The sequence below is a fragment of the Physella acuta genome, unplaced genomic scaffold (assembly GCF_028476545.2).
Source record: "Physella acuta isolate Inbredline_101_S28 unplaced genomic scaffold, ASM2847654v3 ptg001625l, whole genome shotgun sequence".
Lineage (NCBI taxonomy): Eukaryota > Metazoa > Mollusca > Gastropoda > Physidae > Physella > Physella acuta.
This window is the reverse complement of record NW_026733139.1, coordinates 83,391-99,330: the sequence shown is the minus strand read 5'-3', so window position 1 is coordinate 99,330 and position 15,940 is coordinate 83,391. Positions and strand designations below refer to the sequence as shown.

At 42.1% G+C, this 15,940-nt stretch overlaps 1 protein-coding gene across 2 annotated transcripts in view; it reads right to left on the bottom strand.

Moving 5' to 3' along the window:
- Positions 1–15,940, bottom strand: part of LOC131929396 (glutamyl aminopeptidase) — a 100,297-nt gene that overhangs the window by 64,972 nt on the left and 19,385 nt on the right. Inside the window, exon 1 of one of the 2 annotated variants that reach the window (XM_059285561.1) lies at positions 4,460–4,572. The exons of the other annotated variant lie outside the window; for it this stretch is intronic. The gene's annotated coding sequence lies outside the window, so the exon portion shown is untranslated. Of the gene's footprint in view, positions 1–4,459; positions 4,573–15,940 lie in introns of those variants that run through there. 2 annotated transcript variants of the gene reach the window in all.

Genomic DNA, 15,940 nt, shown 5'->3' with positions numbered 1-15,940 from the left:
ACAAGTTAACGTGATAGGGACAAGTTAACGTGATAGGGACAAGTTAACATGATAGGGACAAGTTAACGTGATAGGGACAAGTTAATATGATAGGGACAAATTAACGTGATAGGGACAAGTTAACGTGATAGGGACAAATTAACATGATAGGGACAAGTTAACGTGATAGGGACAAGTTAACGTGATAGGGACAAGTTAATATGATAGGGACAAGTTAACGTGATAGGGACAAGTTAACGTGATAGGGACAAGTTAACGTGATAGGGACAAGTTACGGGATAGCGACAAGTTAACATGATAGGGACAAGTTAACGTGATAGGGACAAATTAACGTGATAGGGACAAGTTAACGTGATAGGGACAAGTTACGGGATAGCGACAAGTTAACATGATAGGGACAAGTTAACGTGATAGGGACAAGTTACGGGATAGCGACAAGTTAACGTGATAGGGACAAGTTAACGTGATAGGGACAAGTTAACATGATAGGCACAAATTAACATGATAGGGACAAGTTAATATGATAGGGACAAGTTAACGGGATAGGGACAAGTTAATATGATAGGGACAAGTTAACGTGATAGGGACAAGTTAACGGGATAGGGACAAGTTAATATGATAGGGACAAGTTAACGTGATAGGGACAAGTTAACGGGATAGGGACAAGTTAATATGATAGGGACAAGTTAACGGGATAGGGACAAGTTAATATGATAGGGACAAGTTAACGTGATAGGGACAAGTTAACGTGATAGGGACAAGTTACGGGATAGCGACAAGTTAACGTGATAGGGACAAGTTAACGTGATAGGGACAAGTTAACATGATAGGGACAAATTAACATGATAGGGACAAGTTAATATGATAGGGACAAGTTAACGGGATAGGGACAAGTTAATATGATAGGGACAAGTTAACGTGATAGGGACAAGTTAACGGGATAGGGACAAGTTAATATGATAGGGACAAGTTAACGTGATAGGGACAAGTTAACGGGATAGTGACAAGTTAATATGATAGGGACAAGTTAACGGGATAGGGACAAGTTAATATGATAGGGACAAGTTAACGTGATAGGGACAAGTTAATATGATAGGGACAAGTTAACGGGATAGGGACTAGTTAAGGTGATAGGGACAAGTTAACGGGATAGGGACAAGTTAATATGATAGGGACAAGTTAACGTGATAGGGACAAGTTAACATAATAGGGACAAGTTAACGGGATAGGGACAAGTTAATATGATAGGGACAAGTTAACGTGATAGGGACAAGTTAACATGATAGGGACAAGTTAACGGGATAGGGACAAGTTAACGGGATAGGGACAAGTTAATATGATAGGGACAAGTTAACGTGATAGGGACAAGTTAATATGATAGGGACAAGTTAATATGATAGGGACAAGTTAACGTGATAGGGACAACGTGATAGGGACAAGTTAACGTGATAGGGACAAGTTAACGTGATAGGGACAAGTTAATGTGATAGGGACAAGTTAACGTGATAGGGACAAGTTAACGTGATAGGGACAAGTTAAAGTGATAGGGACAAGTTAACGTGATAGGGACAAGTTAACGGGATAGGGACAAGTAAACGTGATAGGGACAAGTTAACGGGATAGGGACAAGTTAACGTGATAGGGACAAATTAACGTGATAGGGACAACGCGATAGGGACAAATTAACATGATAGGGACAAGTTAACGTGATAGGGACAAGTTAACGTGATAGGGACAAGTTAATGTGATAGGGACAAATTAACATGATAGGGACAAGTTAACGTGATAGGGACAAGTTAACGTGATAGGGACAAGTTAACGGGATAGGGACAGTTTAACGTGATAGGGACAAGTTAACGGGATAGGGACAAGTTAACGGGATAGGGACAAATTAACGTGATAGGGACAACGCGATAGGGACTAGTTAACGTGATATGGTCAAGTTAACGTTATAGGGACAAATTAACGTGATAGGGACAAATTAAAGTGATAGGGACAAGTTAACGTGATAGGGACAAGTTAACGTGATAGGGACAAGTTAACATGATAGGGACAAGTTAACGGGATAGGGACAAGTTAACGTGATAGGGACAAGTTAACGTGATAGGGACAAGTTAACGTGATATGGATAAGTTAAAGTGATAGGGAGAGATTTACGTGATAATGAGAGAGAGAGGTTTACCTGATAGGGACAAATTAACGTGATAGGGTGAGGTTAATGTGAAAGGAACAATTTACTTAACGTGATATGGACATGTTAAAGGTATACGGACAAGATAGCACAATTCGGACACGTTAGCACAATACGGACACGTTAGCACAATACGGACAAGTTAGCACAATACGGACACGTTAGCACAATACGGACAAGATAGCACAATACGGACAAGTTAGCACAATACGGACACGTTAGCACAATACGGACAAGATAGCACAATACGGACAAGTTAGCACAATACGGACAAGTTAGCACAATACGGACAAGATAGCACAATACGGACAAGTTAGCACAATACGGACAAGTTAGCACAATACGGACAAGTTAGCACAATACGGACAAGATAGCACAATACGGACACGTTAGCACAATACGGACACGTTAGCACAATACGGACACGTTAGCACAATACGGACACGTTAGCACAATACGGACACGTTAGCACAATACGGACACGTTAGCACAATACGGACACATTAGCACAATACGGACACATTAGCACAATACGGACACGTTAGCACAATACGGACACGTTAGCACAATACGGACACGTTAGCACAATACGGACACGTTAGCACAATACGGACACGTTAGCACAATACGGACACATTAGCACAATACGGACACATTAGCACAATACGGACAAGTTAGCACAATACGGACACGTTAGCACAATACGGACAAGATAGCACAATACGGACACGTTAGCACAATACGGACACGTTAGCACAATACGGACAAGTTAGCACAATACGGACAAGTTAGCACAATACGGACAAGATAGCACAATACGGACAAGTTAGCACAATACGGACAAGATAGCACAATACGGACACGTTAGCACAATACGGACACGTTAGCACAATACGGACACGTTAGCACAATACGGACACGTTAGCACAATACGGACACATTAGCACAATACGGACACGTTAGCACAATACGGACACGTTAGCACAATACGGACACGTTAGCACAATACGGACACGTTAGCACAATACGGACACATTAGCACAATACGGACACATTAGCACAATACGGACAAGTTAGCACAATACGGACAAGTTAGCACAATACGGACAAGTTAGCACAATACGGACACGTTAGCACAATACGGACACGTTAGCACAATACGGACAAGTTAGCACAATACGGACAAGTTAGCACAATACGGACAAGATAGCACAATACGGACAAGTTAGCACAATACGGACAAGATAGCACAATACGGACACGTTAGCACAATACGGACACGTTAGCACAATACGGACACGTTAGCACAATACGGACACGTTAGCACAATACGGACACATTAGCACAATACGGACACGTTAGCACAATACGGACACGTTAGCACAATACGGACACGTTAGCACAATACGGACACGTTAGCACAATACGGACACATTAGCACAATACGGACACATTAGCACAATACGGACAAGTTAGCACAATACGGACAAGTTAGCACAATACGGACAAGTTAGCACAATACGGACAAGTTAGCACAATACGGACACGTTAGCACAATACGGACAAGTTAGCACAATACGGACAAGTTAGCACAATACGGACAAGTTAGCACAATACGGACAAGTTAGCACAATACGGACAAGTTAGCACAATACGGACACGTTAGCACAATACGGACACATTAGCACAATACGACTAAGTTGACGGGATCGGCCATGTTAACGCCTTTAGGACAAATTGACGTAAAATTAACAAATGAACGCATGAGGCAAGTTAACAAATGCCAGCTTTAAAGTCTGAACGATACATTTGTACACGTTTTTTTTTAAATCTGGACTACAACCCTTAGCTTACATGGAATACACGGGTCCAGATGCACTTAACAGTGGCACAGTTTTGTATTACAAAATTAAAGTTTTTCTATCAGAAATAGTCGTTCAATAGTATAAGAATATATATATATATATATATATATATATATATATATATATATATATATATATATATATATATATATATATATATATACATATATATATATATATATATATATATATATATATATATATATATATATATATATATATATATATATGTAAACCTTAAGACCACGACTTCGACTAATTATATATTAATTAACTAGTTTGCTATCGGGGTGAAAAGACTTGTGTTTAATAAAAAGAAATATTTTATTTCTATAACACACAATTATCACTAAATAAATCACTAATCTAAATAAACAGTTAATCTTGACTGAAATAAACCTACTTTGGATCCAATAACCATCAGTATTCCAGTAATTAATATCGTGAATTAGAACTAGGTCCCAGTGTAAAATAAAATCCGCCAGAATAACCTCACATCTTTAGCCCGGTGTTTCTGTGTCCTACGACATTAACCACATTAAAAAAGGGAAAGAAAAAAGAATCTCCCATGCAGTAGTCTCCCCTTGCATGAGCTCTTCAATGAACCAACCCTCACAGTTGGTCGCCCTGTCTAGGCAGACAGGACAAGAGCCAATACAAACTGCGGGTAGGGGAATAAAACCTTCACTATTGTGTATCCAATGTATTTACACGATATGGTCTACACGCTATGCATATCTTACACACTCAATGTGTCTTATACTCTTATATAACTTACACCCTCAACGTGTTTTACACGTTCGTTGCTTACACACAATGTGTCTTACACACTCAATGTCTCCTACACACATTGATGTGTCTTACATATTCAATGTCCCTTACACAATCTAAGTTCCTTACACACTCAATGTCCATTACACACATAAAGTTCCTTACACACCTACAGCTCCTTACACACTCAATGTCCCTTACCACATAAAGTTCCTTACACACATAAAGTTTCTTACACATTCAATGTCCCTTACACACATAAAGTTTCTTACACATTCAATGTCCCTTACACACATAAAGTTTCTTACACATTCAATGTCCCTTACACACATAAAGTTTCTTACACATTCAATGTCCCTTACACACATAAAGTTTCTTACACATTTAATGTCCCTTACACACATAAAGTTTCTTACACATTCAATGTCCCTTACACACATAAAGTTTCTTACACATTCAATGTCCCTTACACACATAAAGTTTCTTACACATTCAATGTCCCTTACACACATAAAGTTTCTTACACATTCAATGTCCCTTACACACATAAAGTTTCTTACACACATAAAGTTCCTTATACACATAAAGTTCCTTACACACTCAATGTCCCTTACACACATAAATTTCCTTACACATTCAATGCTGCCTACACATTTAATGCTGCTTACACATTTTATGCTGCTTACACAATCAATTCCCTTACACATTCAATGCTGCTTACACAATCAATGTCCCTTACACATTCAATTACCCTTACACACACAATTTATCTTACACACAGAATGTATGTGAACCAAGAGGTCATGCTTGTATTGCACTAGTAAAGTAGTTTTTGACCTTATATTTGTGACAGAACAAGACATGAAAGACGTGTTCTTATCCTATCCAGGTATTTTAGAAAGAAATAGTTTAGAAGTTTGAACAAACGATAACAAAAAATTGAAATTGAAAAAATAAAAATAAAAATAAACATCCAGAAGGGGAGTATCGATTGCATTTATTTTTTTACATTTCTAATTGAGGGTAAGTCCCTTTGACATTACTTTAGAAATAGCTCATCTCTTATTACTTTAAGCAATCCCATGAATGTATTGAATCTATTAAGGCTAAAAAAAAACAATACAATACAAAGACTATTTAATCAAGCAGCAGAATGGTTAGTTAAACAATAGCTTGGCTTTAATTGATTTTTCTAACGAAGAAATATTTTTAATTTCAATCACAACAATAAATAAAATGTAATTGATTTCTTCATCCATTGGAAGCAACTTTTTCATAACCCACACCTCCGACGTTTACTACTGGAACATCCATCCAGCATACACGACTAGCTACCAAGAATATGTATATATATATATATATATATATATATATATATATATATATATATATATATATATATATATATATATATATATATGAGTTGACCGTTTTTCTTGTGGTTTTTTAATACCTTTCTATTGATTGAAAAATGAGAACAAAAAATATGTAATTGAAAAATGCATGAATATGGCCTAGAGGCCAGACAAAGTCTCACCTGCCAAATTTGGCCAATGTTTTTTTGGGTCATTTTTTTATGCGATCTTTGCCTTATGGCAACTCACTGCGTGCTTCATTTCTGCTACTAGATGGGGGTGGGGGAGGGGGGAGATAATATGATGTAACAGGGAGGAGTTATATTATGTCGAGGGTGGGGGAGGGACGGGGTTTGGTCACGTGCTCTAACAGGAAATATCTTCAGCAAGAATGCTGTATAGCGTGTATAGAATACAGCACATCAAGCTATTGCCTTAGTCACAGACGGCCATTTTTTTTTATTTTACACCTCAATACAACAAATACATTGTATAGTTAACCTGAATTTTACACCTCAATGCAACAAATAAAATGTATCATTGACTTTACATTTTAGTTTAGTTGATCTTGTTAGTCTATATCAAGTTTTGTTGATCTTATTACACCATGTCAAGTTTTGTTGGTCTTGTTAGTCTATGTTAAGTTTTGTTGATTTTGTTAGTCTTTGTCAAATTTTGTTGATCTTGTTACACCATGTTAAGCTTTGTTGTTCTTGTTAGTCTATTTCAAGTTTTGTTGGTCTTGTTACACCATGTCAAGTTTTGTTGATCTTGTCTATGTCAAGTTCAGTATGTCTTGCTACTCCAATGCCAAATTTTGTAGGATGTTTTACTCCGATGTCAAGTTACTTTGATATCAAGTTTAGTAGGTCTTTTTAATCCATGTCAATGTTTTGTTGCTGAAAACTCAGTTTGGTTTATCAGAATGTATATTGTTCTAAAAGTCATTGTAAAGCATTTCACGAAAATATGTCTGGAAGACATACATTCATACCATACCTACCGTTATCTTGACTAAATTACAACATCCGATGAGTAAAGAATTATCCAATATGTTAATGATAATTTTCTCTTTACACAACACAAATTACAAACTTAATCCACTTAATTTCAGTAGTTCAATCCTTAAAGTCTAAAAAGTATATCCTAACAGTCTATCCTAACTATCTATTCCCACAGTCTATCCCAAAAGTCTATTCCAACAGTCTGTCCCAGTAGTCTATCCCAACAGTCTATCCCAACAGTCTATCCCAACATTCTATCCCAACAATATATCCCAACAGTCTGTCCCGACTACTCACCACGCACGCGACAGACGTAAAACAAAATGCACGTGCGAGTTTATATGGATGCCCGACTAGCGGCTGTTTGGAACTGTGCCGGGGGCAGTGCCACTCTCGATGACCCACTTTAGTGCCACCCTTGTTGACTGTTGACCTACTTTAGTGCCGCCCTTGTTAACTGTTGACCTACTTTAGTGCACAATTGTTGACTGTTGACCTACTTTAGAGCTACTCTTGGTGGTCTACTTATGAGGACCGTTTTTTGGTCTACTTTTGTGCCATCCTCGTTAACCTACTTTAGTGCCACCCTCGCTAACCTACTTTTGTGCCACCCTCGTTAACCTACTTTAGTGCCACCCTCGCTAACCTACTTTTGTGCCACCCTCGTTAACCTACTTTAGTGCCACCCTCGTTAACCTACTTTTGTGCCACCATCGTTAACCTACTTTAGAGCCACCCTCATTGACCTACTTTAGTGCCACCCTCGTTAACCTACTTTAGTGCCACCCTCATTGACCTACTTTAGTGCCACCCTCGTTGACCTACTTTAGTGCCACCATTGGTTGGCGATTTTTTTGCCGTTTATTTATTTGGGACATTTATTTATGTTTGTGTGCGTGCATCTTCGTGTGTGTATGTATGTGTGTGTGTGTTTGATGTGTGTTCGTGCTTGAGCTAGCAAGACCCCACCCCCCCTATGTAAATCTCTGCACCAAAGTTGTTGCCGCCAATAATCTCGATAAAGATAACAAAGACCAACTTGTATCACACACTCCCCCCCCCCCCCCCAGTTTGCCTGACGTAATTCCAAACCTGATTTAAGCCGTGGGACAAACAGATCACAGGGGTCAGGCTCGCGTGGACCTCTTGAGACAGGCGTGGACGGGAATCACGTGGGGGACAAGAACTGATGGACGACAATATTGGTTGTATCAAGGTCATTAGAAAGATGGACGACAATATTGGTTGTTTCAAGGTCATTAGAAACATGGACGACGATATTGGTTGTTTCAAGGTCATTAGAAAGATGGACGACAATATTGGTTGTATCAAGGTCATTAGAAACATGGACGACAATATTGGTTGTATCAAGGTCATTAGAAACATGGACGACAATATTGGTTGTATCAAGGTCATTAGAAACATGGACGGGAATATTGGTTGTATCAAGGTCATTAAAAACATGGACGACAATATTGGTTGTATCAAGGTCATTAGAAACATGGACGGGAATATTGGTTGTATCAAGTTCATTAGGATCATGGACGTCAATATTGGTTGTTTCAAGTTAACCAAGAAGTTACCTAACATCTGCACTACTCAAATATTTCGCACACGATGTGTTTGTAAAAAGCGGGTTGGCCTCTGTATGTAAGAAGTTTTTAGCTGTGATAAGTTGATTCGACCGCCAATGTGAGAATTTGGTAAGACCGACGTAAACTTTGGTTAGAACGACGTTATAAGAATTTAGTTAGACCAATTTTGCAAGAATTTGGTTAGACCTAAGCTGCAAGAATTATGTTACACAAACGTAAAACTTCGGTTAGAACGACGTTATAAGAATTTGTTTAGACCAATGTTGCAAGAATTTTTTTAGACCAGCGTAAAACTCTGGTGAAACCAACTTTGCAGGAATGCCGTTGCCTATTTCCAGAATTGCCGAATCTGGCGCTGTACTAAACTGACTTGCCTGTCACACATCTGTTATACATACCGTGAGCTCCAGCCCTGCCCGCTAATGAAGGGCACCCTCTGGAATTGAATGCCCATGTCGAAAGACGTCATCAGTATTCATGACTAGCCCCGCCCCCATATTGAAGACACGCAAGGAATGATCATTAAAATATTGTAAATGTTCATTTATTCAGTCGAAAACTAATCCAGGAAATTTATTTTAGATTTAAGGGAGGACGTTTTTCAGATACAGCACCCATGTATTCAAGATACAAGACTTGATCTATCTGTTTAAAGTTAAAGATTGTAAGATGCCCAAATCCTATTGAAAGATTGAAGACTGGATTTAAAGATTGTAGAATTCTCCAATCCTTGAAGCCAAAGATTGGGGACTGGACCTACCTATTTAAAGATTGTAGAATTCTCCAATCCTTGAAGCCAAAGATTGGGGACTGGACCTACCTATTTAAAGATTGTAGAATGCTCCAATCATTGAAGCCAAAGATTGGGAGACTGTATTTGACCGGTCAATAGCGGACTTCGTCTGCCCACCGCCCTCATGGGATGCTAAAACTGATGGACGAAATGATTGGTTCCAACAGGTGTCACGGGGCTGCTAATTTACTCTCCGGCCCAGCAAGTTTTCAAGGCACTGTATTTGCGTACATTAAGCATTGTATGTCAGCTACGCATATGTCCCACAAACCCGTAGCGAAAAAAAAAAAAAAAAAAAAAAAAAAAAAAAAAAAAAAAGAAACAAAAATTCCAAGTTTGTGTAAGACTTAGACTATTCAATACGATACAATCATTACGGTAAAACACAATTTCAAGTGTGTGTAAGACTTAGACTATTCAACACGATACAATCATTACGGCAAAACACAATTTCAAGTGTGTGTAAGACTTAGACTATTCAATACGATACAATCATTACGGTAAAACACAATTTCAAGTTTGTGTAAGACTTAGACATTTCAATACGATACAATCATTACGGTAAAACACAATTTCCCAAGAGTTAATATAGCACGTTAACATAATCGCATGCAGCATTTTGTAATAGAGACAAAAGGGTCGAATATAACAACAGCGCCGCACCCCCCCCTTCCCCCCCCCCCCCCCCCAAAGCTCCGGCACTGTAGCCCGGGTATGAGAGTCAGGAGAAAATTAGCTGATATGTAGTTTTTTTATAATACGTTGCCTGGCTTTAGAAACGTTGTAGGAAGGGAGGTTGGGGTTAACCATCCATAACGAAATAGTTGCGCCAAATATTACACAATCTACTTAACCTAATCATAAGTTCTCAACTTGAGAACTTTCAGATTTCAAAAGACATATCTCTATAATCTATATGACGTCAGGTCTAAATGACACGTAGGGGAATGTCAGGTGTACATGACATGTGGGCTATTGTCAGGTCTATATGACATGTAGGGAATGTCTGGTTTATATGACATGTAAGGGAATGACAGGTGAACATGACATGTAGAGGACTGCCAAGTCTGTATAACATGTAAGGGACTGTTAGGTCTATATGACATGTAGGGGACTGTTAGGTCTTTATGACATGTAGGGGACTGTTAGGTCTTTATGACATGTAAGGGATGTCTTTTAATACAAGTAGGGGGTTGTCTGATTGTTATGCTGTATGTAGGACCAAGGGATGAATGGATCGTGGCTGCTGTATGGTGTAGCTAAGCTTCTAACAAGGCATCCATAGTGACATGTCCCCCACCCGTGTAGTGACAGACTATGTTTGTGTGTGCTAGTGCCATTGTGACGTGTCCCCCACCAGCCGCCCGTGTAGTGACAGACTATGTTTGTGTGTGCTAGTGCCATAGTGACATGTCCCCCACCCGTGTAGTTACAGACTATGTTTGTGTGTGCTAGTGCCATTGTGACGTGTCCCCCACCCGTGTAGTGACAGACTATGTTTGTGTGTGCTAGTGCCATAGTGACATGTCCCCCACCCGTGTAGTTACAGACTATGTTTGTGTGTGCTAGTGCCATTGTGACGTGTCCCCCACCCGTGTAGTGACAGACTATGTTTGTGTGTGCTAGTGCCATTGTGACATGTCCCCCACCCGTGTAGTGACAGACTATGTTTGTGTGTGCTAGTGCCATTGTGACATGTCCCCCACCCGTGTAGTGACAGACTATGTTTGTGTGTGCTAGTGCCATTGTGACGTGTCCCCCACCAGCCGCCCGTGTAGTGACAGACTATGTTTGTGTGTGCTAGTGCCATTGTGACGTGTCCCCCACCCGTGTAGTGACAGACTACGTTTGTGTGTGCTAGTGCCATTGTGACGTGTCCCCCACCCGTGTAGTGACAGACCATGTTTGTGTGTGCTAGTGCCATTGTGACATGTCCCCCACCCGTGTAGTGACAGACTATGTTTGTGTGTGCTAGTGCCATTGTGACATGTCCCCCACCCGTGTAGTGACAGACTATGTTTGTGTGTGCTAGTGCCATTGTGACGTGTCCCCCACCCGTGTAGTGACAGACTATGTTTGTGTGTGCTAGTGCCATTGTGACATGTCCCCCACCCGTGTAGTGACAGACTATGTTTGTGTGTGCTAGTGCCATTGTGACATGTCCCCCACCCGTGTAGTGACAGACTATGTTTGTGTGTGCTAGTGCCATTGTGACATGTCCCCCACCCGTGTAGTGACAGACTATGTTTGTGTGTGCTAGTGCCATTGTGACATGTCCCCCACCCGTGTAGTGACAGACTATGTTTGTGTGTGCTAGTGCCATTGTGACGTGTCCCCCACCCGTGTAGTGACAGACTACGTTTGTGTGTGCTAGTGCCATTGTGACATGTCCCCCACCCGTGTAGTGACAGACTATGTTTGTGTGTGCTAGTGCCATTGTGACATGTCCCCCACCAGCCGCCCGTGTAGTGACAGACTATGTTTGTGTGTGCTAGTGCCATTGTGACATGTCCCCCACCAGCCGCCCGTGTAGTTACAGACTATGTTTGTGTGTGCTAGTGCCATTGTGACGTGTCCCCCACCCGTGTAGTGACAGACTACGTTTGTGTGTGCTAGTGCCATTGTGACATGTCCCCCACCCGTGTAGTGACAGACTATGTTTGTGTGTGCTAGTGCCATTGTGACATGTCCCCCACCAGCCGCCCGTGTAGTGACAGACTATGTTTGTGTGTGCTAGTGCCATTGTGACATGTCCCCCACCAGCCGCCCGTGTAGTGACAGACTATGTTTGTGTGTGCTAGTGCCATTGTGACATGTCCCCCACCCGTGTAGTGACAGACTATGTTTGTGTGTGCTAGTGCCATTGTGACGTGTCCCCCACCAGCCGCCCGTGTAGTTACAGACTATGTTTGTGTGTGCTAGTGCCATTGTGACGTGTCCCCCACCCGTGTAGTGACAGACTACGTTTGTGTGTGCTAGTGCCATTGTGACATGTCCCCCACCCGTGTAGTGACAGACTATGTTTGTGTGTGCTAGTGCCATTGTGACGTGTCCCCCACCAGCCGCCCGTGTAGTTACAGACTATGTTTGTGTGTGCTAGTGCCATTGTGACATGTCCCCCACCCGTGTAGTGACAGACTATGTTTGTGTGTGCTAGTGCCATTGTGACGTGTCCCCCACCAGCCGCCCGTGTAGTGACAGACTATGTTTGTGTGTGCTAGTGCCATTGTGACGTGTCCCCCACCAGCCGCCCGTGTAGTTACAGACTATGTTTGTGTGTGCTAGTGCCATTGTGACATGTCCCCCACCCGTGTAGTGACAGACTATGTTTGTGTGTGCTAGTGCCATTGTGACATGTCCCCCACCCGTGTAGTGACAGACTATGTTTGTGTGTGCTAGTGCCATTGTGACGTGTCCCCCACCAGCCGCCCGTGTAGTTACAGACTATGTTTGTGTGTGCTAGTGCCATTGTGACATGTCCCCCACCCGTGTAGTTACAGACTATGTTTGTGTGTGCTAGTGCCATTGTGACATGTCCCCCACCCGTGTAGTGACAGACTATGTTTGTGTGTGCTAGTGCCATTGTGACATGTCCCCCACTTGTGTAGTGACAGACTATGTTTGTGTGTGCTAGTGCCATTGTGACATGTCCCCCACCCGTGTAGTGACAGACTATGTTTGTGTGTGCTAGTGCCATTGTGACATGTCCCCCACCCGTGTAGTGACAGACTATGTTTGTGTGTGCTAGTGCCATTGTGACATGTCCCCCACCCGTGTAGTGACAGACTATGTTTGTGTGTGCTAGTGCCATTGTGACATGTCCCCCACCCGTGTAGTGACAGACTATGTTTGTGTGTGCTAGTGCCATTGTGACATGTCCCCCACCCGTGTAGTGACAGACTATGTTTGTGTGTGCTAGTGCCATTGTGACATGTCCCCCACCCGTGTAGTGACAGACTATGTTTGTGTGTGCTAGTGCCATTGTGACATGTCCCCCACCCGTGTAGTGACAGACTATGTTTGTGTGTGCTAGTGCCATTGTGACATGTCCCCCACCCGTGTAGTGACAGACTATGTTTGTGTGTGCTAGTGCCATTGTGACATGTCCCCCACCCGTGTAGTGACAGACTATGTTTGTGTGTGCTAGTGCCATTGTGACATGTCCCCCACCCGTGTAGTGACAGACTATGTTTGTGTGTGCTAGTGCCATTGTGACATGTCCCCCACCCGTGTAGTGACAGACTATGTTTGTGTGTGCTAGTGCCATTGTGACATGTCCCCCACCCGTGTAGTGACAGACTATGTTTGTGTGTGCTAGTGCCATTGTGACATGTCCCCCACCCGTGTAGTGACAGACTATGTTTGTGTGTGCTAGTGCCATTGTGACATGTCCCCCACCCGTGTAGTGACAGACTATGTTTGTGTGTGCTAGTGCCATTGTGACGTGTCCCCCACCCGTGTAGTGACAGACTACGTTTGTGTGTGCTAGTGCCATTGTGACATGTCCCCCACCCGTGTAGTGACAGACTATGTTTGTGTGTGCTAGTGCCATTATAAGACCTCTCTATGTGAAGCTATCGTGAGTTCTATCTGTTAGAGCTACAATAGCAAAGGACAGAGACTTGTTCAAAACTTAATGGTGTTATTTTAAATTTTAGATGCAGCTATGTCCGTTGTTTCATTATTATATTGCAGAACTTGAATCTAGTGAATGTAGTTGAAATATAAATGTCCCTGCTGTGACATTCAAATTGTAGTCCCCGCCAACAAAAATATACAAGAGGAGTAGATCGCTACATGCAGACGTGTGAACAAGTGCTACAACAGTAGCTAGACCGCCACATGCGAGCATAAGAACAAGTGCTACAACAGTAGCTAGACCGCCACATGCGAGCATAAGAACAAGTGCTACAACAGTAGCTAGACCGCCACATGCGAGCATAAGAACAAGTGCTACAACAGTAGCTAGACCGCCACATGCGAGCATAAGAACAAGTGCTACAACAGTAGCTAGACCGCCACATGCGAGCATAAGAACAAGTGCTACAATAGTAGCTAGTCCGCCACATGCAAGCATAAGAACAAGTGCTACAATAGTAGCTAGACCGCCACATGCGAGCATAAGAACAAGTGCTACAATAGTAGCTAGACCGCCACATGCGAGCATAAGAACAAGTGCTACAACAGTAGCTAGACCGCCACATGCGAGCATAAGAACAAGTGCTACATGCGGACCCTTTGAACAAGTGCTACAATAGTAGCTAGATCGCTACATGCGAGCATAAGAACAAGTGCTACTATAGTAGCTAGATCGCTACATGCAAGCATAAGAACAAGTGCTACAATAGTAGCTAGACCGCCAAATGTGAGCGGATGTTTTTGCTCAATATGGTTACTTGCTGACTTGTGTTTTAATGTATCGTGGTTATGTATAATATGTTCAGCCTTTATTCAAATGGTATTGATCGTTTATTTTTAAAAGAACTTCTCGTTTTTATTCGTAGGTTGTTGTGTGTGGTTAGATACATATTTAAATTAAATTCAACAAACATATTGGAGATGTGCACAGTACTATCTGTCCATAAAAACTATCACAGCAGTAGCGTTGGTAGATACAGTACAACCTTAGAAAGGCATAAACACGAAATACACCACCACACACACCACACACACACACCACTACACACACACAACACCACACACACACCAGCAAACATAACACCACACACACCACACACAACACCACACACACCACACACACCACTACACACAGAACCGCACACAACACCACACACAACACCACACACACCACCGCACATAACACCACACACTACACACACACACACCACACACACACCACCGCACATAACACCACACACACCACACACAACACCACACACACCACACACACCACTACACACAGAACCGCACACAACACCACACACAACACCACACACACCACCGCACATAACACCACACACCACACACACACACACCACACATACCACTACACACAACCACACACAACACCACACACCACCACACACAACACACACCACACACAACACACCACCACACACATACCACACATACCACTACACACACAACCACACACAACCACACACACACCACACACACTACACACAACACCACACACCACCACACACATACCACACATACCACTACACACACAACCACACACAACCACTCACACCACACACAACACCACACACACACCACACACACCACACACAACACCACACACCACCACACACATACCACACATACCACTACACACACAACCACACACACCACACACTACACCACACACACACCACTACACACAACACCACACACGCCACACAC